Source organism: Saimiri boliviensis, chromosome 2 (assembly GCF_048565385.1).
Source record: "Saimiri boliviensis isolate mSaiBol1 chromosome 2, mSaiBol1.pri, whole genome shotgun sequence".
In the NCBI taxonomy this organism is placed as follows: domain Eukaryota; kingdom Metazoa; phylum Chordata; class Mammalia; order Primates; family Cebidae; genus Saimiri; species Saimiri boliviensis.
The window spans coordinates 175631173-175658714 of record NC_133450.1 but is presented as its reverse complement, the minus strand read 5'-3'; the positions used below and the strand labels follow the sequence as shown (position 1 = coordinate 175658714).

The 27542-nt window shown below is 34.4% G+C and overlaps 1 pseudogene; it reads right to left on the bottom strand.

Moving 5' to 3' along the window:
- Nucleotides 1-26845, bottom strand: part of LOC101037807 (chloride intracellular channel protein 4 pseudogene) — a 106943-nt pseudogene extending 80098 nt beyond the window's left edge.
- Nucleotides 26846-27542: the final 697 nt, after the last annotated feature.

The window sequence follows — 27542 nt, the reverse complement described above, 5'->3', positions numbered from 1 at the left end:
TAAACATTTCATATGCAATGTGATACACTATGAAGAAACAATCAGTGGATTAGATTTCCACATTGTGTTCAGACCTTGGCCATTTCACGTCATTTTATTTGAAAGTTAAATGTACTGTCTTTAGAGTTAGACAGACATAAATTTAATTAAATTGTCCATTATTTAATAAAATTAAGTTAAATTTTTCATCATTTAATAACCCTGATGCCATCTGCAACTTATTTAATTTCCCTCTGACTTTGTTACCTTGTCCTGAAAATGAGCATATTTGGTTTCTTACCACTCAGCTTTGTTGTGAGAATTAAATGATGTAATAGATTTAAAGCACTGAACCCAATACCTAGCTTATAGTAATAGTTCCATTATTATTTTATGCCATATAAATAGCCTTAAAGTTCCTAAATTACCTGGCCTCTTCCTAGCTCAAACTCATCTTTTAAGCGGTGCAATATAGTACAAAAAAACACGATGTTTGGAGTAGTATGTCTAGGTTGGAAAGATATCTCATCCACTTGCAAAATAAATTGTCTAGATAAATTAAATCGCTTAGCCTATGTGGTTCCAAAACTTTTTCACATCAAGGTGCACAAAAATTAATGCTTTTTTAATGGCACACTAGGGTAAATGGAAAGAACTGTTTGTAGCCAGTGACCCCAAGTCTCACTTTGCTGTTCTTTCTGTTGATGGAAATCAGTATTTCAGCGCATGCCTGTTTGCCTGTGTCAAGTTTCCAATTTTTAAAAACACAACAATGACACTAAACTCACAAGGTTTTAGAAAAAAATAGAAAGATACCTGAAAAACAGCTGGCACACTGATGAGCAAATAGTGTGTTCTCAATTATTCTGGCCTCTTACTCATCCAACATGTCCTCTATGGTGTAGCTATATGAAGCTGCTAAAAAGTTCAAATGATGGCTATGCTTTTTCACATCTCTTTCATTTACATGTCATTCCATCTCTAAGGAATGCTGTGTCAGTTATCTATTGCTATTTAACAAATTACTACACACTCAGAGACTACACACACACACACACACACACACACATTTATTAGCTTATTATTTCTATACGGTCAAGGGTCCCGGCATGGCTTTGCTGGGTACTGTGCTTAGGGCCTCACAAGGCTGCAATGAAGGTATCAGTCAGTGCATATTCTTATGCAGAAGTCTGACTGTTTGCTTCCAAGTTCACTTAAATTGTTGGTCCAGGATAGGCCACTGGATTGGTATCTAGACAGTAGTAGCACAGTTAAAAAATCCTATTCAAGTAAATAGACAAAACGCACTTAGTCAATCTCTTCTCCATTCCCTTTCTTTAAATTCTAAGATTGTGGGTGGCAATCTAGATCAGGCATCCCCAAACTTTTTACACAGGGGGCCAGTTCACTGTCCCTCAGACTGTTGGAAGACCACCACATACTGTACTCCTCTTACTGACCACCAATGAAAGAGGTGCCCCTTTCTGAAGTGTGGCAGGGGCCGGATAAATGGCCTCAGGGGGCCACATGCAGCCCATGGGCCATAGTTTGGGGACTCCTGATCTAGATGAACCACCTTGTCTGAATGCCGGGTGTTGCCTGGTGGAGGATTGCAAAGAGAAACTATAGTCCTGGACTCTCTTCCCTGAAATTAGGCCCTTTTTCTTTTTCTAAATTCACTTGAACATACAGAGAGGAGGGCAAGGCCTTGGGCATTGCATAGTACACAGTATCAGAGACAGTAAGTATACCATCAAAGTGAAATGAGCACCCAGGGAAGACAACTAGATGTATAAAGATTGCGAGGACTACTAAAGAAAGACAAACTCAATAAGCTCTCCAAACGTTGGAATGGATGGATCAATAATTTAAAATAAATGTAATATTTTAGAAGATAAGAAAATATATTAATAAGAAAAATCTGAAAAGTAAACTGGTGGAAATTATGAACATAAGAACGGATCAAAGATGATACATATAAGAATAAATACATGAATTAGATAATATTAAAAAAATCCAAGAAGGTAGGAGAAAAATATAAAAAGCGAAGCTCTAATATCAAAGCTAAAATACATGAAAAACATGTAGAAATGACATTCAGATGTCAGAAGTTTTGCTATAAAAAAAGACTCACATTGAAAACACTCCTGCTAGAAAAGCTCAAGTAAGATAAAAGAACGATGTCATCAGGATTCCTAGTATCCCAAACATAATGATAATCGTGAAGGTTGGAATCAAGGAATGTGGAACAGGTGGCCATGCTGTGTGCCTCCCTAACACCTCATACAAAGCTCTGTCACATGACTTACCATTCTGCTTTGATATAGTCTGCTCATGTACATGTTTCTTCTGGTAGTAAGTAATAACTCTTAGAAAAACAAGTGTGAAATTATTTTACCTTTGTATTCTAAATTTTCATAATCTATCACAAGTGCCGGCATACAATGACCATTCTCTATATTCTGGCAAAATGGAACAGAGCTGATTTTTACCTACCTCTCTCAATTCTATTGTTCTTTTACTTGATCTCTTGTGGTCTTCTGGTTTTCAGACCTCAGAACTTAGTTGACCTCAGATAACTGTTTTACCATCTATCTGTCTATCTGTTTAACTGTCCTGCAATTGGTCCTAATGCTGTCCCATTCTCTGATCAGTCTACCTGGTCTTCTGACCTGTTACATTGCCTGGCGGAGACAAAGAGGAAAACGAGATAGCCAATCCTGCTCTCCACGCTGTTCTTATGTGCCTTTGCTGGCACTGACCTTTAGAAAAGTGTTAAGTTTTAGGTTGAATAGAGGGAAGAATGAAAGGAATTATAGAATGAGAAACACTACCAGACACACTGCACAAAGTATTGAGGGAAACATGCTGTCAGACAGCCTTAGAAATAAAGCAGTCCCTTCCTTAAGTAGTCTTATCCCCAAAGTAGAATACATGTGCACACCTGAAGAAACTTTTTTAGGAGACAAATTAGATGAAAGTCTGGCCTACTCTCTGATTTTCCTCCCTTGCCTATTTAAATTGTTAGTAGTTTCCCTTGCTGTTGATTAGGATATACATGTAGAATTATCTCTGCAGTTAACTTTGTGTTTGAAGTTCTCACTTTACTACAATCTTTCTGAGCCAATTAAGCATACCTTTATCATGCCTCCCAGTGGGGTTATTCAGTATGTGCTAAATTGTTTAATTAAAATCTGTCCTGTTTCCCTAATGCCCATTTGGAGGAATACCTTTCTCAAAATAGCAATTAAATATATAACTATACATTACTTGTGGAAGAAAAGAGAATCACCAGGTGTCTCTGAAAGATAAACAAGTAAACTTTCAATGATCTCATTTAAAATCTTGTTTTATAAATATATAATGGTATTTTCTTCTTTTTTCCAACTGTATTGGTCAACCTTATGCAGTTTTAGAAATTTTGATGTCTCATAGTGGAAATTGTCTTATGAATATTATTAGAGTGACAGGGAAATACACAGTTACAAATACAGCGATGTTGCCAATAGGAAGGATCTACCATACGATAGGGAGAGCGTAGGCTTTGCAGATGAATCCTCACTAAGTCTACTATTAGTCAGGCACGCTACCAACCACTTTATAAATGATCTCGCAAATTCTTATGAAGTTTAATATTACTCCCATTTTTATAAATGATGGCAGTGAGTCCTTGAGAGGTTTAGTAATTTCCCCCAAATCACTCAGCTAAGTGATTTGGGGGAAGTAAGACAGAATTTGAGCCCAAGCTTGCCCAACTCAAACTCTGTGTGTTCCATAAATGTTCCCTTCCTTCCTTTTTGGCAGAAACTAATACAGAATGCTATACCTTACACAAATCACAAACCAAGTTGATCTGTTATATGTCATGTATTCCAACATTTGTCTAAGCTTTACCTTACTTATTTTTCCTAAAATCTGAACTTAAATCTCTGCTCTTCCACTAACTAGTGATATGACCTTGCTCTAGTATACCCCTACTTTGGATCTCAGATGTGGTGGGATTCTCCTAATTTTACAGTGTAAGATGCCTTAGCTAGGAGACAACATGGCAGTCAGAACGTGCCTATGGTTGCTTACAGAAATCAATGTTATGTCAGAGACCTAGAGCCTATATAGAAGAGGAAGTTGAAGTCATTAAGCTAGATAGTGGGCCCTAAACTAAGGGATAAAGGACATGAAATATTATGATTGAGGTAAATTGCTGAGATATTCAATCTTTACATTGCTGTGTGCTTAGCCAAATTCCTAGCTTTCATTCTTTAATAAGGCCCTGACATGAGGTGGTTTCATATACTTTACAGAATTCAATGCATCCTGGCTTCAGCTGGTCCTCCCTAATCATGCCTAATGTAGACTGGCAGAGCAGCACTCCTGAATCCTAAATAGCTAACCATTTCTGCTAGATCCATTATGTAGGGAACAGAAGACTTAATTCTCCAGTCCGGACTCTCATGCATTTCCTGCCAACAATAAATTCACTCCAAATGAAAAGAAAACATTAAATTTTAAACCTATGAATATCTTTAAATGGCGAGGATATGCACCAGAATTGAGTTGTCTCTGTACTTACTAAGTCTATCCAATGATTGAAAATCATTTCAAAATGTTGTTCTAAATTCAATGATTCATTTACAATTGTTCTGGGAATCTCTACTTTTGGCGGTTTCTTCTGTGGCTGATAAAGCAATCCTTGAATATAGTAGCCTAGAATTCACTCCACATAGAAAGAAGTCACTTAGATTTGCTGGTTCAAGTTATGATGGACTTCCACAAATGCATTTTTACAAAGGCAATTGCTGTTAATCCCAGAGCACATTAGTTTTCCCAAAATAGCATCATTTAAATCAAGAAGCAGGCGCGTAACAAAAAACAGAGAAGTGGTATAGAAGATGCTACTTAGGAACATGTCTTGAACAACATATGTTTGCTTATATAGGATATGTCTGATGTGAATTTAGAATCACCAAGGCAGAGATTGAATTTACAAAAGTTAGGGTGTGAGGAATGAAACCTAACCAGGAATCTACGTGCAAAGGTTATCCGAACAAGTTCACTACATGTTACAGAAAAATGGGAAGGAAGACAGTATTTGAAGTGGTAGATAGGATTCAGCCAGGCTCACATAGACTTCTCTCAGAAAACTAAATGAAAGGAACCTCTCAATGATTTAAAAATAAAAAATAAAAAATAAAAAAACAGCTCCGTCACTCAACTCTGCTTCCATGGGCATATCAAGGCAATAGAATCTCTCACACCAAACTCTCACTTGTTTTTCATCTTTGTTTTACTTTTCTGACATTTTCAATGGAAGCCCATGGGCTCTCCAGCCCCGTGCTGTGGCCTGCTTCAGGGTAACACAGCCATGTTGGAGCATGAGTAGTAATTAGAATTGTTCACTCTTTTTTAAAGCACTAACAAGTCTCCTTCCAAGTTACTGAAAACGCTTTCTTTACTTCCAAACACCAGTCTTTCTGAACAACTATATTGCAGGGTGCAATTAGAAATCAGATAATCATCCTGAAAAAGGATTGTAGTTATTCCATATTTTAACATTTCTCCCCTATTCTAAATAGTTAATTATGAATTTCAAGCATTAAAAGAAAAAGCCTCGCAGCCTGTGCAGAAACTCTTAAAGAGATTGTTTTCAGAAAAGTGCCGAAAGTACCTCATCTTCTCCCATAAAAGCCAGAGAATATGATGACAGTCCAGCTGCTTGGTAAGGATTGCTCACCCTTTATGGGCTCCCAGAAGCTTCTATGCAACATAAAGAAATTCATATTTTTATTGCCTCATACCCTCTCAGCATGAAGAGGAATTTACATTTCTTAATTGGATTTCTTTCTCTCGGCACAAGAAATTGCAACAATCTCACTAGACTCCATTGCTTAACAGCCCCAAGAAGCAGTTGTATAACTTATTTATAAGGCAGGGTGTAGGGCAAAGTTTTTCAGTAAAGTTCAAGGACGACTTATATCAGGATTCCTAAAATGCATTGTAAAAATTCAGAGTCTTAGACTATGCTCCAGAGCTACTGAATAAGAGTCTCTAAATGTGAGACTCAGAAATCTGCATTTAGAAAAGCTCAATATAATTTTTGATTATTCATAAATTTGATAATTACCAATCCAACATAAATGACAGATTTAGGAACACATCTAGGAAAGTCTTTCTTTAACTGTTTCCCCTACCTCCACGCCCCTCTGGGGCTAATTAGTATGAAATGGTAACTTACACATGTGCTATTTAAGTTGTAAGAGTACTACTACTTGAAAGGACCCAGAATTCATTTAGTTAAAAGAATCCTCAACTTTTTAATCCATGAAGGAAACTTGGAGAGTCCTCTAACGTCACTCTTCTGTATTACAAACAGAGAGTATTTTCTCTACAACTTTGAATTCCGGAGACACACTCTTATGCCTTAAAATATAGTCTAAAATGAAACCATGTCCCATTTCAAAGTGCCTCTGCAGATGGCCACTGCTATTCAGGGTCTGTAATCATGTATCTGTATCATAGTTCTGGGGTGTAGTAATAGGGCCACAGCTTAGCTGTTGATTTGAAAGTTCAGGGTAGCCCTTTTGTTGATAAAAGTACAAAGGTGGCGGATGGCAAAAAGCATGGTGGGCCAATCTTACTGTAATTCTTGCTCCTATAAGCTGCTTAGGTTTCTGCATTTGTACAACATAATTGTATACTTCTTAAAAGTATTAAATTGCTAAGCTGGAAATTCCTAGCTCTTCCCTGTTGATAGCAACCTCATCTACTACAGAGAACTGAACTGATTAAGAAGAAAAAAAAAGTCAAGAAAATGAGAAAATATGTGTGGCAGATACTCAGATACTTCTGCAATCTATGTGTCTACAAACATTCTCAGTTAATTCTAATCCTGAGTGTAGAGTATATAGTTTCCATTTTCCATATGAAAAAACAGAGAGGTTTCTGAAAGGAAATACTTTTCCATAGTTATTTTGACCAAGAGATAATTCGAGTTAAATTCTGACTAACTCTAAAGCCTGTGCTTTCTCCAAAGGAATAGAAGAGAAGCAAATGCCAGAAAAGAAGGGAAAGAGACAGAAGAACAAATATAAGAGGGAGAAAAAAACAAGTTTCCATGGAATACTTTGCTGAAATTAAGAAATTTCTAAAAGAAACTATTGTGGTGACCCCAAAAGCAAAGACTAGGGCCGATGGTACATGTTCTACAGGCAATTTAGTTAGCCTGTAAAATAAGTTGTGGGCACATCTGTAAGAATCTGCTATTTCCTAAGAAAGAGTACAGGTCTGGTATTTCATTCTGGCATTAACCCCACACAGCTACAGTGACTTATCAGCATGCTTTTATCCATTAGTATAACCGAGGGAACAAAAATATCTGCTAGTCATTTATTTCTGCAAACAGAGCTCAAGTGTTTTGCAACAAAGTTCTTTTTCTATGCTTATGCCAACTAGAGACATTTTGACTCCTATCACAACATTATCACTAAATCTTTTCAGTTACACATTTCTTCTTTCTCTTGGATAAAAATAAGTTACGGTGCCTAAAAAGTAGAATTATCCTTTAAAATGTAAGTCTCCAAATAGTTTGAATCTTTATATGTAGAAATTTTCATTATGAAATGTAAAAGATTCTGAGATTTAGCCATTGGAGTCTATAACTCTTTTCCCCATTTTTAAGTTCAGAAGTTCATGTGAATGTTTCATATTCTATTAAAATTTTAGCTTCTTAAAGCTTTTCTTTTTAGGCTTTCAGAGCCAGGTGTGATGGGGTGGGGTGCAGGGAGTTGTATAATATTTACAACCAAAAGAGAAAAGATGTGTGAATTAGACTCAGTGGTAGCTGAAAAACATTAAGAGCCAGACAGTTTCCTTCTCAAGCTTTGAATAAATATTTTATGAAATGTCAATAATATTTTTCTAAAGATTAGATCTTTCTTCCTAACAACGTTCTTGGTATCTATGAGTGGAGTATCTATATTGACAACCCTCAAACTATAATGAAATGTATGTCACCAGTAGTATCCAGCTTCGAACACTTTTACACTGTTGGTGGGAGTGCAAATAAGTTCAACCACTGTGGAAGATAGTGTGGCGATTCCTTAAGGACCTAGAAATAGAAATACCATTTGACCCAGCAATCCCATTACTAGATATATACCCAAAGAATTATAAATTGTTCTATTATAAAGACACATGTACACGTATGTTCATTGTGGCACTGTTTACAATAGCAAAGACCAGGAACCAACCCAAACACCCATCGACGATAGACTGGTTAAAGAAAATGTGGCACATATATACCACTACACAGCCATAAAAAATGATGAGTTCGTGTCCTTCATAGGGACATGGATGAATCTGGAAACCATCATTCTCAGCAAACTGACTCAAGAACAGAAAACCAAACACTGCATCTTATCACTCATAGGCAGGTGTTGAACAATTAGAACACATGGACACAGGGAGGGGAGCATCACATACTACGGTCAGTTGGTGGGGGCTAGGGGAGGGACAGTAGGGGTAGTGGTGAGGGATAATGAGGTAAGAAATACCAGATGGTGATGGGGGATGAAGGCAGCAAACCACCTTGCCATATATGTACCTATGCAACAATCTTGCATGATCTGCACATGTACCCCAGAACCTAAAGTACAATTAAAAAAAAAAAAAGAATTGGGTATTCCAAAAAGAACCTGATTTCGTGAAATATGAATTATGGTCAGACTCATGGGCAGGGTGTGTATGAAAAGTCACTGCTTTGGGACAAAATGATTATATAACAGACTATTTAGAAGCTACCTTAAAAGCAAACATATTCTTCTATTGCAATGGGATATTTCTGAGTTTCCTGCACCTCTAAAGCTCTTCTTGTTGCATTATTAGCTATGTTAGGAAGTCATAAAGGGGATAAGGGTGTTAGCAGAGGACAGGGATCTATTACCCCATACTTCAAAAACACCATTGCTCAGTTCTATTGGTTATATATGAAATTTGAATAACATGATGTATTTTAAAAAGTATTTCCACTAGGTGAAGAGAGATGGGTGAGCATATAGGGTCAATATTGAAAACTTTTTCTCTACAGCACTATTGAACTAACACTTTCCCAACTTTCTAGACACCTCACATCACACAGTGGAAAATTTCTATCCATTTGACTTATACATTACTAAGCAGCAATAGCTTTCTTAAAATGTTCATTTGTTCAAGTTAACATTTTTCTTAAAAATCTCAAAGAATTTTCATATAACTCTCTTAAAATTGCTATTATTTCCTCTCTATCTTCTACTCACACACACTTAATATTTTACTGTAAAAGAAGACATTCCTGTATGTGGATGCTAACATCAACCAAAACTATTATTTGCACCTTGTCTACCTGAAATACTTTCCTATTATCTCCAAACTCACTTTCAAAGTGCTTTGTAAAGTACTAAAGAGAAAAATTAGAAAAGGGCATGAGAAAGCAATTCATATAAGAAAATAAATAGGTAATAAAACTGAACTAACATCTATATTTCTGAGTCACAAAAATGAACTAGAAACCACAATGAGGCATTATTATGCACCTATCAAATTGACACATATGAGAAGATAGAAGTAAAAGCATCAATTTTACCACAAAAATTAATTTGAAGGACAAGTGTAGTATGAGAACCCATTGGCATAATAATCCAGGAATTATACAGACATACTCCTGTTATAGGCAATGCTGAGTCAAAACATGTATACCAATTTGTAAAGATAAAATATTGCTCTCTGAGGGAAGCTGCGTTCTAAGACAAAAAAGAGTGGAAATATTCCGAGCATGTCTAATTAATTTTTTCCAAATTTACTAATCAAAGTGAATCACTCCATCTTTTCTGGTATGTAGTGAATGGAAGAGCAGAGAGAGGCAAGGAGTATAGCACATGGAAGACCACATTCACCTGGAAAGAAACATCAGGACTGAGGACAAGAATTCCTCTCCGCGTCTCCTCCCCACCCACTCACCCTGCCAAATTACCATACAAAAAAAGTTTCACTAGCTGGTCTATCATGGCCTTGGAAAATCCAATAGTAGAGATTCATTTATTCGAATAGAGTTTCTTTTTTAATGAAAAGTGACCCCAGGAGGCAAAATACCAGTAAGTCCTAAAATCTTTACAGTGTTATCAGAAATTAAAGCAGCCTTAGGAAAGGGAGAGATCAGACTGGAAAACAGAAAGTGGGGCTAGATTACTGATTGAGACCAGATGAAGTATTACAATACCTGGATCACAGGCTGGGTTAGGAGCTCTACTTCTGGTTTTGATAGGTTTCTTATCCTCTCAAAAACTTAGTTATTTCAGCTACAAAAATTAGCTAGTTGATCTCCTTGAGGTACAAGGCTCAATCCAATACTCTGTACCAATTGTGGGGTAACTGGAAGTAAACACAGAGATAGGACTGCAGTCTCAGTTGCTGTGGGTAATAACAGCAGAGATTGCAGCCTAAAGGGAATGTGTGGCATGATCAGATGCATACAATCTGTTTTCCACTTCTCTATTGTGCCTCCGCTTCTCAAGGTTAAATACGGAATTTTTTTCTATTTTGCTTTATCTGTCAGTAAAAGATAATTAAAAAGAAGTTAACTTCCTTCATTTATCTTGGATTGCATGCACACTTTATTCTCAAACCTAGAGAAAATGCAAAGTAAAAGTTTTATAAATGTACATACCACATAGTTTTATAGATATCTACGTTCCACTCTTAAGCCAGGGTCAAAGTACAATTCTCTTTGGTCTCTCTTTACTTAGAGAAACAGAAAATGAAAGATCGAGAGAGCAGACTGTGATGGAAGCTTCATTATAAGCCGCAACCTGAATCACCATAATTACACAGTTCATAAGTGCAAATGGTGCCCATCTCTTGGCAGATTAAAAAGCTGAGTGATGAGTAATATTGCTGAGCTAAACATACCTGTTTCATAAGCAACTCAAATCAACACTCCTGTTATCCCTTGACACACAGGCAAAAATTGTATCTGTAAGCCTAATAAAATCTCATTTGTTTTACCTGAAGGTCCTATGAACCACCTGGTGCCTCTCTTTGCACTTCTTTTTCTCTATTAACTTATGCTTTGTAGAAATTAAGCCTTTAATATGATAATTCCTTCTACTAGTTTTTAATTATTAGGTCGATGTGTGAATTTGGAGCAAGCGGTCCAAGGTGAAACTACCAGGAAAAACGTTGAAAATACTGAATGATATTAGAAATTTTAGAAAGTAAAACTTAGACAATAATCAGTCTTCCGGTTTTTCATAATGACAGTCTGTAGGAAATACATGTTGAGTCTCTAATACAAAAATTCAAAATTTGAAATGCTCCCAAATCTAAACTTTTGATTGCTGACATGATGCTACAAGCGGAAAATTCCACACTTGATTTCATGTGACAGGTCTCAGTTAAAACACAGACAGAACTTTTTCAGGTACAAAGTTACATAAAATATTGTATAAAATCATCTTCAGTTTTGTGTAGACAATGTATATTAAACATAAATGAAGACTGTGTTTAGACTTGTGTCCCATCCTTAAGATGTCTCATTATGCATACAGAAATAAATATTCCCAAATCTTTAAAAAAATCTGAAATCTGAAACACTTCTGGCTCCAAGCATTTTGCATACGAGATACTCAATCTATATCGTACAATGCAAGGTTATAGTAACAAAATACTTATTCCCAATGGTTTCAATTTTTGATTAGAAAGTTGTTATTGTAGTAGGTAAATCTATAAACTTTTTAGCACATCGGTATGGTAACTACTACTCGTAAATATACAATTTATTTTTTGGCTTTAAGTTTAATGACTTATCTTTAAAAAACAAACCAATAAGCAAATACAATTTATGTTTTCAAATTTAAAATACTTTTACTTAAGAGTTAGATTTAAGTTTGGTGATGAGAAAAAAACCTGAGACATTTCTTGAGATACAAATATTGTAGCCTTTAATCATTGTTTTCAGAAGAAAAAATTAGCATCCAACTATTTACCAATAAAGCCTTAAATAATATGTATTTTAGATACCTTATTCGTAAACTTATTTTCTTTTTTCTTGAGGAAATCAGCCATTCTACGAAAAAAAAAATACTCAGAAAGTTTTGTAAGTCAGGTAAAGGTTTGGTCTGATCATGGGCCCAATTATGATGCTTCCTTTGAAATTTGTTCAAGTGTGGCAGAGTAGGACAAAAATAGTCCCAGTTTTTGTCTATATATGAGCAGAGCAAGAAAAAAATGTCTATTGTTTGTCAAGTCACTAAAGTTTGGCTTCATACTGCCTATTTCGTTCTTTTTATTTTTTCATTCTGTTTTGTCATCTCTCGTTGGGGATTAGTGCTCTCACAAAAAGACACATGAGAGGGCTTGCTTCCTTTTGCCTTTCCTCCACGTGGGACTACAAGGGAAAGGCAGGCATTTGGCACCCTTCACCAGACACTAGATCTACTGACACCTTCATCTTTGGCTTCCCAGCCTCCAGAACTATGGAGTCACTAAGCTACCCAATGTGTGGCATGTCTGTTTTAGCTGCCCTATTTAACACACATGGAGGACAGTAGACAGGACACAAGCCCTCACATATCTCTTTTTATAAGGGCAAGAATCTCATTCCTAGGGTTCTGCCCTCTTTACCTAATTACCTCCCAAAGACTCCGCTTATAAATACTATCACTTTAACAATTCAGCTCCAACACATGAATTTGCGGGTAATGTTATGCAGATATTTAATCCATAGCATCCTGGGACTTCCTCTTCTCTAATCCTCCACCAACCCTTGACAATCAAAAGGAAACTGACACAAACTGTATAACTATTTTTATATTTTTGCTTATATTTTTTCTAACCCCATCTGTTGCTGGATCATTTTCTGTAACATCTTTGCCTTACTGCCTTCTAGAATGTGAGTTTATCCACAGAGAGCTCATTGCTTCCCAAGACTTTTCAATTATGATTTAGACAACACTAATTACATTGTTTTTTAAAAGATGTTTTCCCTGTATTGAGCGAAAATCTTTATCCCTTAATTTTCCTCTAGGTTCTAGTTCTGCCACCTGTCTTCTACATAACAACTCTTTCAAAATAGGAAACTTCAGATTTCACATGCTTCGGAGTTATTTGACTATTCTCCATAACAAGTATCAACCATTGTTTCTACCATTTCTCACATAAGGCACTCCTTGCTGTAACTGAGGAACACTGTGGCTTCTACCCTAGGAGGAGAAACTGCATATTTGAGGTGGTGAATAAACTGATACTGAGTGTGAGAAGTAAGAGTGAATGGGTGTGAGAAATCTAGTTGATATAATAATCCTGAAAAAAAATTGACATTAAAAGCATGTGGCCAAAGAAGATATTCTTAGGCAATTTTCATTGAAGTCTATGTAGATTTCTTGCTTTTAAAAAAGTATTTAAAAGCAGAGACTGTAATGACAACACCTGGTTTCAAATGCCAGCCCACTACAGCATAGGTTTGTGATGTTGAGCCAACTTCTTTACTTCTCTTAGTATCACTATCTAAAAGTGAGAGTCATTAATCTGAAAAGGAGATAATATTAATAGATTTAAAGTGCTTTATTGCGTGGTGAGCTCATAATATTTCACTACATATTAGTTCTGTTTTTATATTCACTGGAAAACAATCAAGAGTTTTTCTATAAAGAGGACAGATTGCAAAATGGGGAGGGTGGATATCTACAACTTTTATTATTTTAACTGGGAAAGAAACTTAATACCAAGAATGATAATAAATATGGTCCCAAATTTTAGAATTAGAATTTTTTGCTAATATCTAAAGATACTTACCATTTATTAGCATCTTTCGGAAAGCCTGGAAAAGGAGAAGTTTGCCAAATAAATTTAAATAACTTATCTGGAATCCTAATTTCTGGTTATTATAAAGATGGTTTTCAAGTAGTAGCTGCCACAAGTTAGTAATGGTAAAACTAATACTATTTTCCTAAAACAAAATGGTTAAAATGCATTATCAGAGAATAAGGCAATAAAAGTTGATGGCTGAAATGTGAAAATCTGGAGTTCTGCTTACTGAATAAACCAGGAGCATCCAAGTTTAAGTTACCATTAAGTATATTATAAAGTGAATTTATGTTCCTTTATACATATAAAGTATTATATTTAAGGTATATTTACATATAATATATGAATAATATACATTTAAAAGCAAATTTGTGGGTTTATATATAAATAACAAGTAAAGGTAATGAAATAACTGAGTATTAGAATATTTAATATTTATTTTATGGATATATTAAACACACTGTGTTTTTAATGTATTCACTTCTATTAGATATTCAGAGATACAATGTGTCTGTGAAGAATTTAACTTCCAATGCACTGGTTTAATAATTGCATGGATAAATCCTAAATGAACTAATAACCACATATTTGCTGTGCATCTACTATATACTACATACTGTCCAATGGACATTATATAAATAATCTTATTTAACCATCTCAACCACCATGAGATATAATTAAAATTGCCTATTTTGACAAATGAGGATCAAAAGAGAAATCACAGCTCTCTGAGAATGAGTAATTTACCCAAGACTTGGAGCTAAATGGGCCAAATTTGAACGCAGGCCTTTCTGAGTCTGAAGCCTATGCCTTACCATGGGTTTGGTATGGGTATTTTAATCAGGAGGAAGTAAGACCGTGGGTATTTGCATGACCTAAAAAATTATTCTCTGTTGTTCAAGTCCCCCTTTTTCATGATTAACAATGTATGACTTTCAATTTTCTTGGGAACATTTTGAAACTCTTGTGATACTTTAAAGTTTTACTATATAAAATATGAAGAATGCATTCCATAGGTGCTTTCCAAATAGTTCAAAGTATCTTGTTAGAGCCTCTTTATCTGTGTTTACATGCTTTTTGTGGGTTCTAAGAAAAAGTGCTTTCTCAATAATGCAAAATGCATAAGATCCATAAAATGGTTGTATTAAGGAGTAAAGGAGACACTGCTGGGCCTGATACAGAGCCCTGGGTCTCCTGCTTCACTAAGAACTTCACTTTATTTTTACCAGATGGTGCTGTATTTTCTGTTTCTTTATAAAAGAGGCTACTTAAAAAATTTTATTTCAGACCCTGCGCTATATTCAGTTAAATGGGTAGTCATTGTTATGTCAAAATAGACAAAAATTTAACTTGGGTTCCCTAGGCTGTAGAGAATTTTAGGAGTCTCTCTCACAAATAGTCTCTTTTCTCATGTTAAACTCTACTTCTGTTTGAAACTCTCATTATGGTAATATTAGGTATCATTTTAACTCTTTGTTTTAAAAGTCTAAAATTGCTAAAACTAAAATCATGTATACTGTTCAACATATCATGTGAGCCAATGAGGCTGGCTATTTAGAAGGTAAGTGTTTTAATTTACATGGCAGATTTTCAGGCTACATAATCACCCTAATATGATAGTCTGATTAGAAATATTTGGAGTGTATGCTTTTTGATTAATAATCATTAGAAACTACATGACTGCTTATAACATGTTGACTTTAGAGAAGCCATTTCTTTTATATCTTAAAAAAAGTTTCCCTCTATTTTAACTTAATTTACATAAGGTTTACCCATAAAATTATACACATGCAATAATTTCATGGCTAAATCCTAGATAAACAAATAACCAAACATTTTCTGTAGACCTATAGGTTGCCAGTTATCTTGGAACGTGTTTTACATAAATCATTCCATTTAATCTTCTCAACAACTTTAAGATATAACTAATATTGCCCCATTTCAAAAATGAGGAATGAATGAGGAACAATTATTGAGACTATGTGAATTATAATTTTCTCAGTCTAATAATAAATTCTCAATAACACTGTATTTAAAACTAAAAGCACATAATAGTTTATTTTTACATAAAAAAGAGAGAAATGGTTTCAAATAGTATATAATGTGTAGATTTCATGAATTTAATTAATTAATTCAACCTATACTTTTTGAGCAAGCACTACAAGTCCTTTGTTGGAATACCAGTTACCCTGAAGCTGAGATTATAATTTATTTATACTTAACATTTATTGGACCTAGCATCCCTATCTCAGTTTCTTTGCCTGATCTACAGCTTCTCATTTGGAAAGCTTTCTGTTGCTGTTTTCCTGCTTAGAGTATGTACTTCTGTTTTTGCTTTTCAGACCTCCAGATTCTCTTGTAAATCCTCCAAGATTTGTCTGGTTTTCTGTCTCCATCAAACAGCTAAGTAGTCAGCACCAAAAAGTCCTTAACGCAGAAACTGTAAATAAGAAAATGAAACTGAGGTAGAGATCAAATTATTTGTGATCTGATCCATACTTCCTGCCATGAATGTGAAACTTGTGTCATTTCCATTTGCTCAGGATTGCTGTGTAAAATGCAAACATTTCTAAAGGAAGTAGAAAAAAATAAGCTAAAACTCTGCCATGTTCTACCTCAACTCAACTGCTGATTAATGTAGTTATCCCTGTGAATTGGATGCACACTGATTATGTTTCCTCTATAACATGGGGTGGAAGATCTACTGGATTAGAAGATGACCGTGTGCATTGGGACAAGCATGTAAATAACTGTCTGATCACTGGTCCATAATGTGAACATGGTGTTCCCTTTCTCATCTTAAATTCCTTCAAATTATGCATTGCGCTGCTGCCTTCTGCTTCATCCCAGTGTGAAATAACTTAACTGGAAAAGAGAATCTAGTAATAATCAAGCACTTGGACATCAGCAGCTTAGCAGCAAAGATGATGTGAAATAAGTTGATAGTGAGTCTGAGTTTCTGAGCTGTGAAGTTAATTTTTTAATACCATTTCTAGTCAAACAGGAGCAGAGTTCTCCCTTTACAGGCTCTGTTAGATCTGAAAACAACAGCGAAGCTTTCCATCCAACCAAATAAATATTTAAAAGGCACTTGCTATGTGTGATTTTGTATGAATACAAAAAATACCTAATATTTATTTTAGATATTATATTCCAGGTACTATGTTAGAAACTTTATATGCATTATCACAGATTAGGAAACTAAGCTTTACAGAGGTTGAGTAATATGTCCAAGTAACATAGCTGACAAGTGGCAGAACCAAAATTTGAATATATAACTGTTTATTTTCAAGACATGGCTTCTTAACTGCTACTCTAATACGGTTTTTTTGAAAACTAACTCCATTGTGCTATCTGCCTATAAGCTCATTTTCAATAAAAGTTATGGATAGGTAGAGACACAGAGGCAAGCAAACCACTAATGAAGACAGCAAATTATAGATGCAAACAAACTTTAAAACAAAGTAAGCAAAGTAAAATCCAAAAGAGATGAAGGAAAGGATAATTCCAATGATAAAGTTATATTCATTCTACCTTACAAGGAGCCAGAAAAAGTTGTTCTTCATACTCATATTTTTTTATCCTTTTAAGCTATTATTTTTCTCATCTTGCAAGAACTCCTGCCTGTGATAGACACACCAATTATCTCTCTGTATTTGTTTTTCCTTCACCAGAAAAATATACGTGGATGTTTTAGTTTGACACATGACTCTCTGGAATAGAGGCTCAATTTCAATGTGAATGGAGTCACATATTTTTGTCTTAAACAGTAATCATAGAGCTTTATATGATGAACAAATTTCATCATCATTCTGCAAGGCAGAATGAATATAACTTTAACATTTGACTTACAGAATGTGAATACAAGTATGTGTATGATTTACAGAAAGTTATCTTAGTGGGAGGAGTATTGTGTTGTGTCTTCTGTTTTCTCTTTTCTAATAGGTAGAAAGTAAAGCTGGACCAGTATCTTGGGCCATGACCTGATTTGCAAGTGGTGGCTACCTAAGGAAGAGCAATAAAATGTATGAAGACCGACAGAATGGGTTGCCCTACTTTCCCTAAAATGCTTGCCTCAAAAATTTTACTTGACAATAAAATAAACTCAATATTGTTTATTGTTGTAATTACAATAATCAGAATCTTACAATTCAGGCTTTCTGACTCTCACCCTGAACCAAATTCTAATTAATCTACCCTCTTTTGGGGGGGCTTATGAAATCAGTATTATTGTTCTTCAATGCCATCATCTGTTATCTTCTTTATTAGTTCCTCATATTTATTAACAACATAGTTGAAATGTGGCCCTCGTACTTTCTTTCGCTCTAACTCCCATCATCATTATGAATAACTTCAATGTTTCTAGAATTGATCTTATTGGTTTAAGTTTTTTAAATACTGTATATATGCCATGTCTTCTGCCAAAAATATTGTATCATCTATTTTGTCTTAAACAGTACATCATAGAGCTTTATATGATGATGAGTATCAGATGATTTTGTAAGGTTAATGACCTTATGTAAAGAAAATTATACCGAAAGCTGTGATAATGTACCCAATGACCTGGAGGAGCTTGTTGGCCTATGACCTCCACTTTTTATAAGTAATTTCTGAGAACTTGTCTTTTCCCTTTTGCCCTTTAACTTTTATTTTTACTGGTTTTTTGTTTGTTTGTTTGTTTTAGTTAACATACTTTCCTGTTTCATCCTAAAGGGAGTTTTCTATAGCAAATTCTGAAATATATTAGTGCCTCATAGACTGGGAGAAATTCAGTACTTTGCTGATACAAAGGGCCCTGTAGCAACCCATAGGCTGTTTTTTTTTTCTACTTTTTACCTATGAATACCAAATTTATAGGCTTACTGACCAAATTTCTTAACACTGCTTTATTAATTGGACAATGCAATATAAACGCTCACTAGACAATCTATGTGCTCACAATGGTGTCTAACTGATATTTCTTAGGCATTATGGGCTTGGTTCCCATGGGTCACTTACAAACTGGATTCACATAAATATAAAAACATTCACACTACCTAGGTTATTATTAGTGTTCCATTTTGAAATAAGAAATCTGTGTTAATTTATTTGAGAACCTGCCATCACTGAAACATTTATTAGCCACATTACCTAAAAAATACTGCTTTTTAGTAACCAGGAAATCTAAATGGCATTTGTATCAAATATAATCATAGAATCTCTGTCAGTTGGGCATCAGGATTTAAACTTCAAAAAACGTAGCTGACTGATGTTGGGAGTGACACGTTTCTCAGGTCTTTTTATTCATTCACATTCTTCTGTCTAGTGGATTTACTTCAGTCTATTCATTTTTTGCTATAGAAATGCCATTCTCAAGGTCTTGAATTTCATTCTTATGCACAGTGATTGCCATTCTTAGTCCCAAAGTATACTGCAGTGAGATGTTAGATTTTGGTGATCCTTTGGTTGCTGAATCCAATATATGTGATTATATTTTACTGTTTGGTTCTTCAATATGTTTATGGCAGAAAAAAATTACCGCAGCATATATTGAATGTTTAAAAAAAGAGGAAAAAAAATGTTATTTATGGCATAGCCATCTCCTTGCTACAGCTATTTTAATTTTCTTTTCTTTTTTGACAGTCTTGCTCTTTTGCCCAGGCTGGAGTGCACTGGCACAATCTTGTTTCACTGCAACCTCTGCCTCCTGGGTTCAAGCGATTCTCCTGCCTCAGCCTCTCAAGTAGCCAGGATTACAGACATCCACCACCATGCTCAGCTAATTTTTGTATTTTTAATAGAGATGTGGTTTCACCATGTTGGCCAGGTTGGTCTCAAACTCCTGGCCTCCAGTGATCCATCTGCCACGGCCTCCCAAAGTGATGAGAATACAGGCATGAGCCACTGCGCCCAGTCTATATATTGAAAGTTTGTATTTAAGTTATGATAATCTAGCTTTGTGTTTCTAAGTTTGGAGTATCATCGAAAATTCCTTTGGTGGTGCCCACCAAGCTCACAATGACCCCCTTATCTGAGAGTTATGTCTTTGAGATTGTGCTTACTATTTTTTTGAGTTGGGGGAGCAAATTGGACCCAAATTGAGTCCAAGCTATTCTTTCTTAGAAATTTGGAATTGCGATTTAGGAAAAAAATATGGCTGTCTTGGCTCTTGGCTGGACTCATAAATGGGGGAGAAACTTGACAAATAGGGATAGTTGTGTACACACAAAAAAAATAGAAAAAAAAAATTTAATAAGATAATGTGCAGTGAGAAATAGAGACAGAGGGTAAAAACAGCAAAGCCTCCAAGATTCCTGATAGTTTGCTTGTCTTTGAATTCTGTAAGATTCCCAGGACAGTTTCTTTTCTTTTCTTTTCTTTTCTTTCTTCTCTTTCTCTCTTATTCTTTCTCCCTCTCTTTTACTCTTTCTATCTCTCTTTCTTTTTCTCTCTCTCGGATATAAGTGAGGGATAGTGGGAAGGAGACTTAAGTCTGTACAAAGTGTTTTTCTTCTATTTTTAAGACATGCAAAATAGAATGCCAAATTATTCCTAGCACTCAAGCTCCAATCAAATGGTGATATCAGAAAAATAATAACTCTATAAAGAAAAACATTCAGCTTCTCCCAAATTCCTGGCCACTCCAGTCTTGTCCATATATTTAGAAAGAGATTAAGAGTACCATGTTGAAGGACTGTGTGAAGAGAAGAATTATAAGAAAAATAAATGATCTCACTTAAACGTTCACAACAGATTCCACTAGTCACACTATTTCACCACGAAAGAAACAAAACCCCCACATTTCTAAGATGACTACACACACACACACACACACACACACACACACACACACACAGAATCCACTATGTTTATATATGTATATATATAGTCTGCACACTATGTATATTTATGTGTATATATATATATATATATATATATATATATATATATAGTCAGTCATCTTAGAATATATGTATTCATGCAATTCTATAATGGTATTTATAACTAACATGACAATTGGGCATAGTTTACTCAGGACCATATTCATTTACACAACTCCATGATATAATTCAAAATAGTATCCCATTAACTCACAAAAGTATTTATATTGGATGATAAATGTTATGACCACTCATGTTCACATTTTTTTAAGTTTTAAAAAACACAATATAGCTAGGAGTAAATTGTTACATTGCACACTAAAAACAAAATAAAACAGGGAGGGGAACATCACACACTGGGGCCTGGGAGTTGGTGGGGGGGTAAGGGGAGGAATAATAGGGGGTGGGGGAATTGGTGAGGTATAGCATTAGGAGAAATATCTAACATAGATGACAGGACAATGGATGCGGCAAACCACCACCATGGCAAGTGTATACCTATGTAACAAACCTGCACGACCTGCACATGTACCCCAGAACTTAAAGTATAATTTAAAAATAATAATACAGCAGCTAGCAATTTAAATTTGTAAGAATTCTCTGAACTCTGAATTTTATGACCCAAAAGTTTTAAGAACTGAATATAAGTCTCTCATATTTTATATTTCCCAGGGTACATCACAGTCTGTCCGTGAGGTCTCATAAGGACTTGTAAAACATAAGTAAATATATAATGATACTCATGAGATACATAAGTTATAGGTTACTACATATAAGTCCTGTGGCATTAGGTTAAGACTTGTCCAGCAAGAGATGATGTACTAGGTAACCGTTTTATAGGAAAAATGGCTGTGGCTTTACAAAATGTGTGGGTTTAAGTGATTCAAATTTCAGAAAGTTTTTTTTTTTTTTTTTCACAAAAATTCAAAATTAAACAAAGATTGTGCACTTAGAGTTGCCAAGTTTCTATTTTACCAATAAAGGATTTTACAAAAATAAACTGCTTTCTTTATTAGCTTATTATAGCAGGATCAGTATTTTCAAGTCCAAACAGTAGAAGGATATTTATTTCAGCAACAGGGCATTGACATACAAAGAATAATAATAATAGAAGTAATTTTTGTCAAGTTTTAAACCTAGAAACATAACATTATGACAATTTGATATAACATGATGATACACAATTTGTCTTTATATAAACTTGCCTGACAGTAGAGATATTCTTTAGTAATAAATAAACATAAATGGCTTACAATAATATAAATTTATTTCTTGTTTATGCTAAATAGCTATTTCACTTCAACTGGAAGGACTTTTTCATGTCTCCTGAGATGGAGAACCTGGTTAATGGAGATTCCACTACTTGGAACATTTCCAACTGTTGTGGCAGTAAGAAAAATAATATATGGTGAACCACACACTTGTTAATACCACCATGTTTGTGAAGAGCACTATATTTACCAAAGCAATCAAATACTGTAAGCAAACCCATCTCTAAATTTTGTTAACCTAATCCCTGTCCCTATCAGGAGATAAGAGAAATAATTGGAATGCTCAAGGCTAAAGGCTCCATTCTTCTCTCGGTTCACTGTATTTTCCTAAATTACTGTAAATAGAAGGGAATTTTTCCTAATGTTTTGTCAATCCACCTACAACTTTAAAAGTCAATATTTAATGGTCAGTTACGGTGGCTCAGGCCTGTAATCTCAGCACTCTGGGAGACTGAGGCGGGCATACCACTTGAGGTCAAGAGTTCAAGACCATCCTTACCAACATGGCGAAACCTTATCTCTACTACAAATATAAAAATTTGTCTGGCATGGTGGCACACGCCTGTAGTCCCAGCTATGCAGGAGGGTGAGGCAAGAGAATTGCTTGAACCTAGAAGGCGGAGGTTGCAGTGAGCCAAGATTGCGCCACAGCACTCCAGCCTGGGTGACAAAGCAAGATTCCATCTCAAAACAAAAAACAAAATCAAAAACCTCAGTATTTGATGATGTAATAAAGTACCCGAGCAAATTTGCTATTTAAGTGCTACTTTATGTTGCTGATTCTTCCTATCCATGAGCATGGAATGTTTTTCCATTCGGTTGTGTCCTCTCTTATTTCCTTGAGCGGTGATTTGTTGTTCTCCTCTAAGAGGTCCTTTACATCCCCTGTAAGTTGTCTTCCTAGTATTTTATTCTCTTTGTAGCAACTGTGAATATGAGTTCATTCATTATTTGGCACTCAGCTTGTCTATTATTCATTATAGGAATGCTTCTGATTTTTGTATATTGATTTTTTATCCTAAGACTTTGCTGAAATTGCTTATGAACTTAAGGAGATTGGGACAGAGATGATGGGGTTTTCTAAATATGAAATCATGTCATCTACAAACAGCAACAATTTGAATATCTCAAAATAATAGGAGCTATTTATGACAAACCATGATAGCCAGTATCATACTGAATGATCAAAAGCTGGAAATATTCCTTTTAAAAACTGGTACAAGACAAGAATGCCCTCTCTTATCACTCTTATTCCACATAGTACTGGAAGTTCTGGCCAGGGCAAGCGGGCAAGAGACAGAAATAAAGCATATTCAAATAGGAAGACAGGAAGTCCAATTTTACAGTTCTAACAGCAGTTGTTCTATATCCTTATAAACACTAGGTAACGCCAGCCTTCAGTCTTCTACTCCAGAAAAATCTCTTTGGGATTTTAATTTATATTTCCCTAATACACAGGTTATTGAGCATATTTTTACATGTCTATTTTTTGTATATTTTATTTGGTAAAGTGTCTTCAAATGTTTGCCTCCTTTTATAAACACTACTATGTTGTTGCTATTTTTCTTACTGTAGTTGGTATAATAATGTTCATGTATTCTGAGTAAAAGTTCAATATCAGATACATGTTTACAAATATTTTCTCCCTGTAGCTAGTTTTTTTGTGTGCTTAAGAGAGCTTTTTAAGCTCAAAGTTTTAAATTTTGGCAGGTTTTGACTTATTAATATATTAATAAATATTAATGTATATTTTATGGCATGTTATATCCTAATCAAATAATTTTTGCTGAATCCAAGTTCAGGGAAATGTTTTTCCATTTTTCTATTTTGAAAATAAGTTTTATAGTTTTACTCCTTAGGTTTGGTTGTATGATCTATCTTTAGTAAATATTTACACATGGTTTAAAGTAAGAGACTAGATTTAAGGTTGTTTGTTTCCTTTTGTTCTTTTCTTTCCAAAATGAATATCCAACTGTTCTAGCAATATTTGTTGAAAAGATTATCCTTTCCTCCACTGAACTGCATTGACACTTTTGGAAAGAAACAACCACATTAACCACAATTAATTTCTAGCTTGTTCTGTTGATCAATATCACTCTTTATGCAAATAAAATAGTCATGATTGATGAGGCTTTAGACAAAATCTGAAAATCAAGTAGTATAAATTCTTCATATTAGTTATTTTTCATAATTATTTTAACTTATTTTTCATATACATTTTAGAATCTTAATATCCACAAAAATGCTAGCATTTTCATTGGTATTATACTGAATATATAGATTAGTATACAAAGATGTATGAGGATAACAATGTTGAGTCTTCTGAACTATGAACATGTATATGTCACACTTTTTAGATCTTTTTAAATTTCAAAGCAGTTTATAGTATAGAGATTTATACATATTTTGTCAATTTTATCCCTAAATATTTCACATTCTTGATCGTATTCTAAATGCTACTGTCTATTTAAATTTAATTTTCAATTGTTTGTGGCTAGTACATAGTAATACAGTTAGTTTTTATAGGTGCAATTTATAGTATACAGACCTAGTAAATGCATTTATTGTTTTCAGTTGTTTTTGGAGGATCCTTAGAATTTTCTATATGAAAAACCATGTAATTTTTAATAGAACGTTTTAAATACACTTTTTATTACTTTTTATTTTATTATTCTGACTACAATATCCAGTAAAATATTGAATGAAATTGGTGAAAGCAGAACACATACTTGTTCTGCTTTTAACATTAGAAAAAAAGCATTAATTTTCTCACCATTTGGTTTTTTTTTTAATTTGGTTAAGGAATTGATCAGATTTTCCCTCCTGTTTTCACTGCAACTAGAAAATGACAAAATATGAGACACAATTGTTTTCAGATATGGCAAAACATGCAGCACACAGCAATGAACCTGAAAGCAGGTAACGTGGGCATTAGCATTGTCCTGGCTTATTTCCAAGAAGGATATTCAATGAAACATCACAGGAAAGGTTTCAAAATAAATATAGATCTTAAGAGTTTGGCTGACTTGTGAAAACAAAGAAAAATTTGAGGAAACAAGGTTGGATGGAATTTATGGGAAAGACTATGAAAGAGATGTGGAAGTAAAGAGAGAAAGAAGAGCAAAGTAAGGCAGAGGAGAATCTGTGAATCACTGCTGAACACTGAACTGAGCTGACGTATTAGAAAACTACATGGCACTAGAAAAAGAACCAATAAAAAATAGGCAAAATTATCCATGGACTTCACACAGGCCTGAAAATATAGGATCACGCTAGTCAAAGTGGACAGACTCCTAATAAGGGAGACATTGAGTAAACTTCTCACAGTGTAATAGCATTAAAAGTAAGCCCAAATTAGCCTTAGAATAAAGGGTCTTATTTTAAGATCAAGGCTTATTACCTGACTCTGATAAATAAACTATAATCTCAAACAAACTCAATGCCATTTAAAGAAAGATCCCTAAATCCATCACTCAATAATGTAAATTTCATAATGTCTAGTATGCCACGAAATAACTAGGCATATGAAGAAGTAGAAACAATGACAAAACCAGGAGGAAGCATGATTTAAACAGTCCCATAAATGTTATAAATGGCAAAATTAACACAAAAAATAATGAACACAGCTATTATAAATAAACTTAATATATTCAAAAAGTAGAGAAAAATGTGAACATGAGGAGAAAGAGAATGAAAGACTGAAGGATCTACAGTAGACATTCTAGAGCTGAAAATATAATAGCTAAGAAACTGCACTGGTTTGGATTTATGGGAGCTCGGAGACATAAAAAGAAAAAAATAGTAAATTTGAAGACGTAGACAAAGAAATGATCTAAAATTAAACACAGAGAGGATAAACAAAATAACAAAAGAAAAATGAGCTGAGCATCAATTATATGTGGGGAAATATTAAACAGTCTAATAGAAAAGCAATTGGAGGCACAAATCAGAGTAATTAGAAAGGACAGAAGAAAGTATTCAAAGAAATAATGAACAAAATATGACAAATTTAATAAAAATTAGATAAGAGATCCAAAAAACTTAAGGAATTACAGATAGAAGAAACACAAAAATAATCATATTTTTGTTACATTCCCACTTTTGTAATATTGTCATCCACTTCTAGATAAGTTATAAATTCCATAGTACAGTATTGTTTTTATTTTAGAGAACCAACTATGTATTAAAAATTTGAAAACATTAAAAATATTTATCCACACAGTTATCATTCTGACACTTTTCATTCCTTTGTATGAATTTGTGTTCATTTTTAAGTATCATTTTTCTTCAGTGAATTCCCCTCAATAATTTCTTCGATATTTGTTATAGTGTAGCTCTATTAGTGAAAAGTTCTTACAACTTTTATAAATTTAAAAAAGTCATTAATTTGTCTTTATTTTTGAAGACATTTTCTAGGTTGACAAATTTGGGTTTTATTTTGGCATTTTAAAGATGGCCTTCCCACTACTTAACACCTTGCATTGACTTCATGAAAAAACAACATAAGTTTTTATCAGTGTTCCCCTGCATGCAATGTGGGTTTTTTACCTGGCAATGCTTTTCAGGTTTTCTACTTATATTTTATTTTTAAAAATTTTGACTATGCTATGTCTGGAGTGGATTTCTTTATCTTTATCCTGCTTGATATTCCTTGACTTTCTTGGCTTGGCTTAATTAATAGTTACCATAAAATTCATAATTTTTCCAGCCACTATTTCACTAATTTTTTTTCTCCAATCTTGCCTATGTTTCTTAGACTTTTACATGTATATTTTAGTCTGTTGTTGTTGTTGTTGTTGTTGTTGTTGCGTACTTTCTTTCCATATCATCGAGGCTTGGTTTACTTTCATCAATGTTTTTATGTCTGAGGATCAGTTTCTGTTCCTCTTTCCTCATGTTCATTGTTCTTATTTTCTGTGGTGTCAAACTTGCTATTAAACTCATCTGTGAATATTCCAATTTGGATATTCTTTTCAATTTTAGAATCTTCTTTTTAACAGTTTTTTCTTTTTCTTTTTTGAGATGGAGTTTCACTCTTGTTACCCAGGCTGGAGTGCAATAGCACGATCTCGGCTCACTGCAACCTCTGCCTCCTGGGTTCAAGCAGTTCTCCTGCCTCAGCCTCCTGAGTAGCTGGGATTACAGGCGTGCGCCACCATGCCCAGCTAATTTTTGTATTTTTAGTAGAGACGGGGTTTCACCTTGTTGACCAGGATGGTCTCGATCTCTTGACCTTGTGATCCACCTGCCTCGGTCTCCCAAAGTGCTGGGATTACAGGCGTGAGCCACCGAGCCCAGCTTTTAACAGTTTTAATCTTAGATTACCCACATATTCACTTATTATGCAGTTTTTCCTTTAAAATTTTACAAATATTTTTAAAACTTTTGAAATTTATTTCTACTAATAATTCTCATATCTCATTTTGTTTCTTTCTTTTTCTTAGATTACATAATCTTCATATTCTACACAAGTCTAGTAATTTCCACTGTATTGGGACATTGTAAGTAATACATGGATGAGAATGCAGACTTTTGTCATCTTCTTTCCAAAGTATTGTTTTGTTTTTGAGAGCAGTTAATTTACCAGCAGATCATGTTA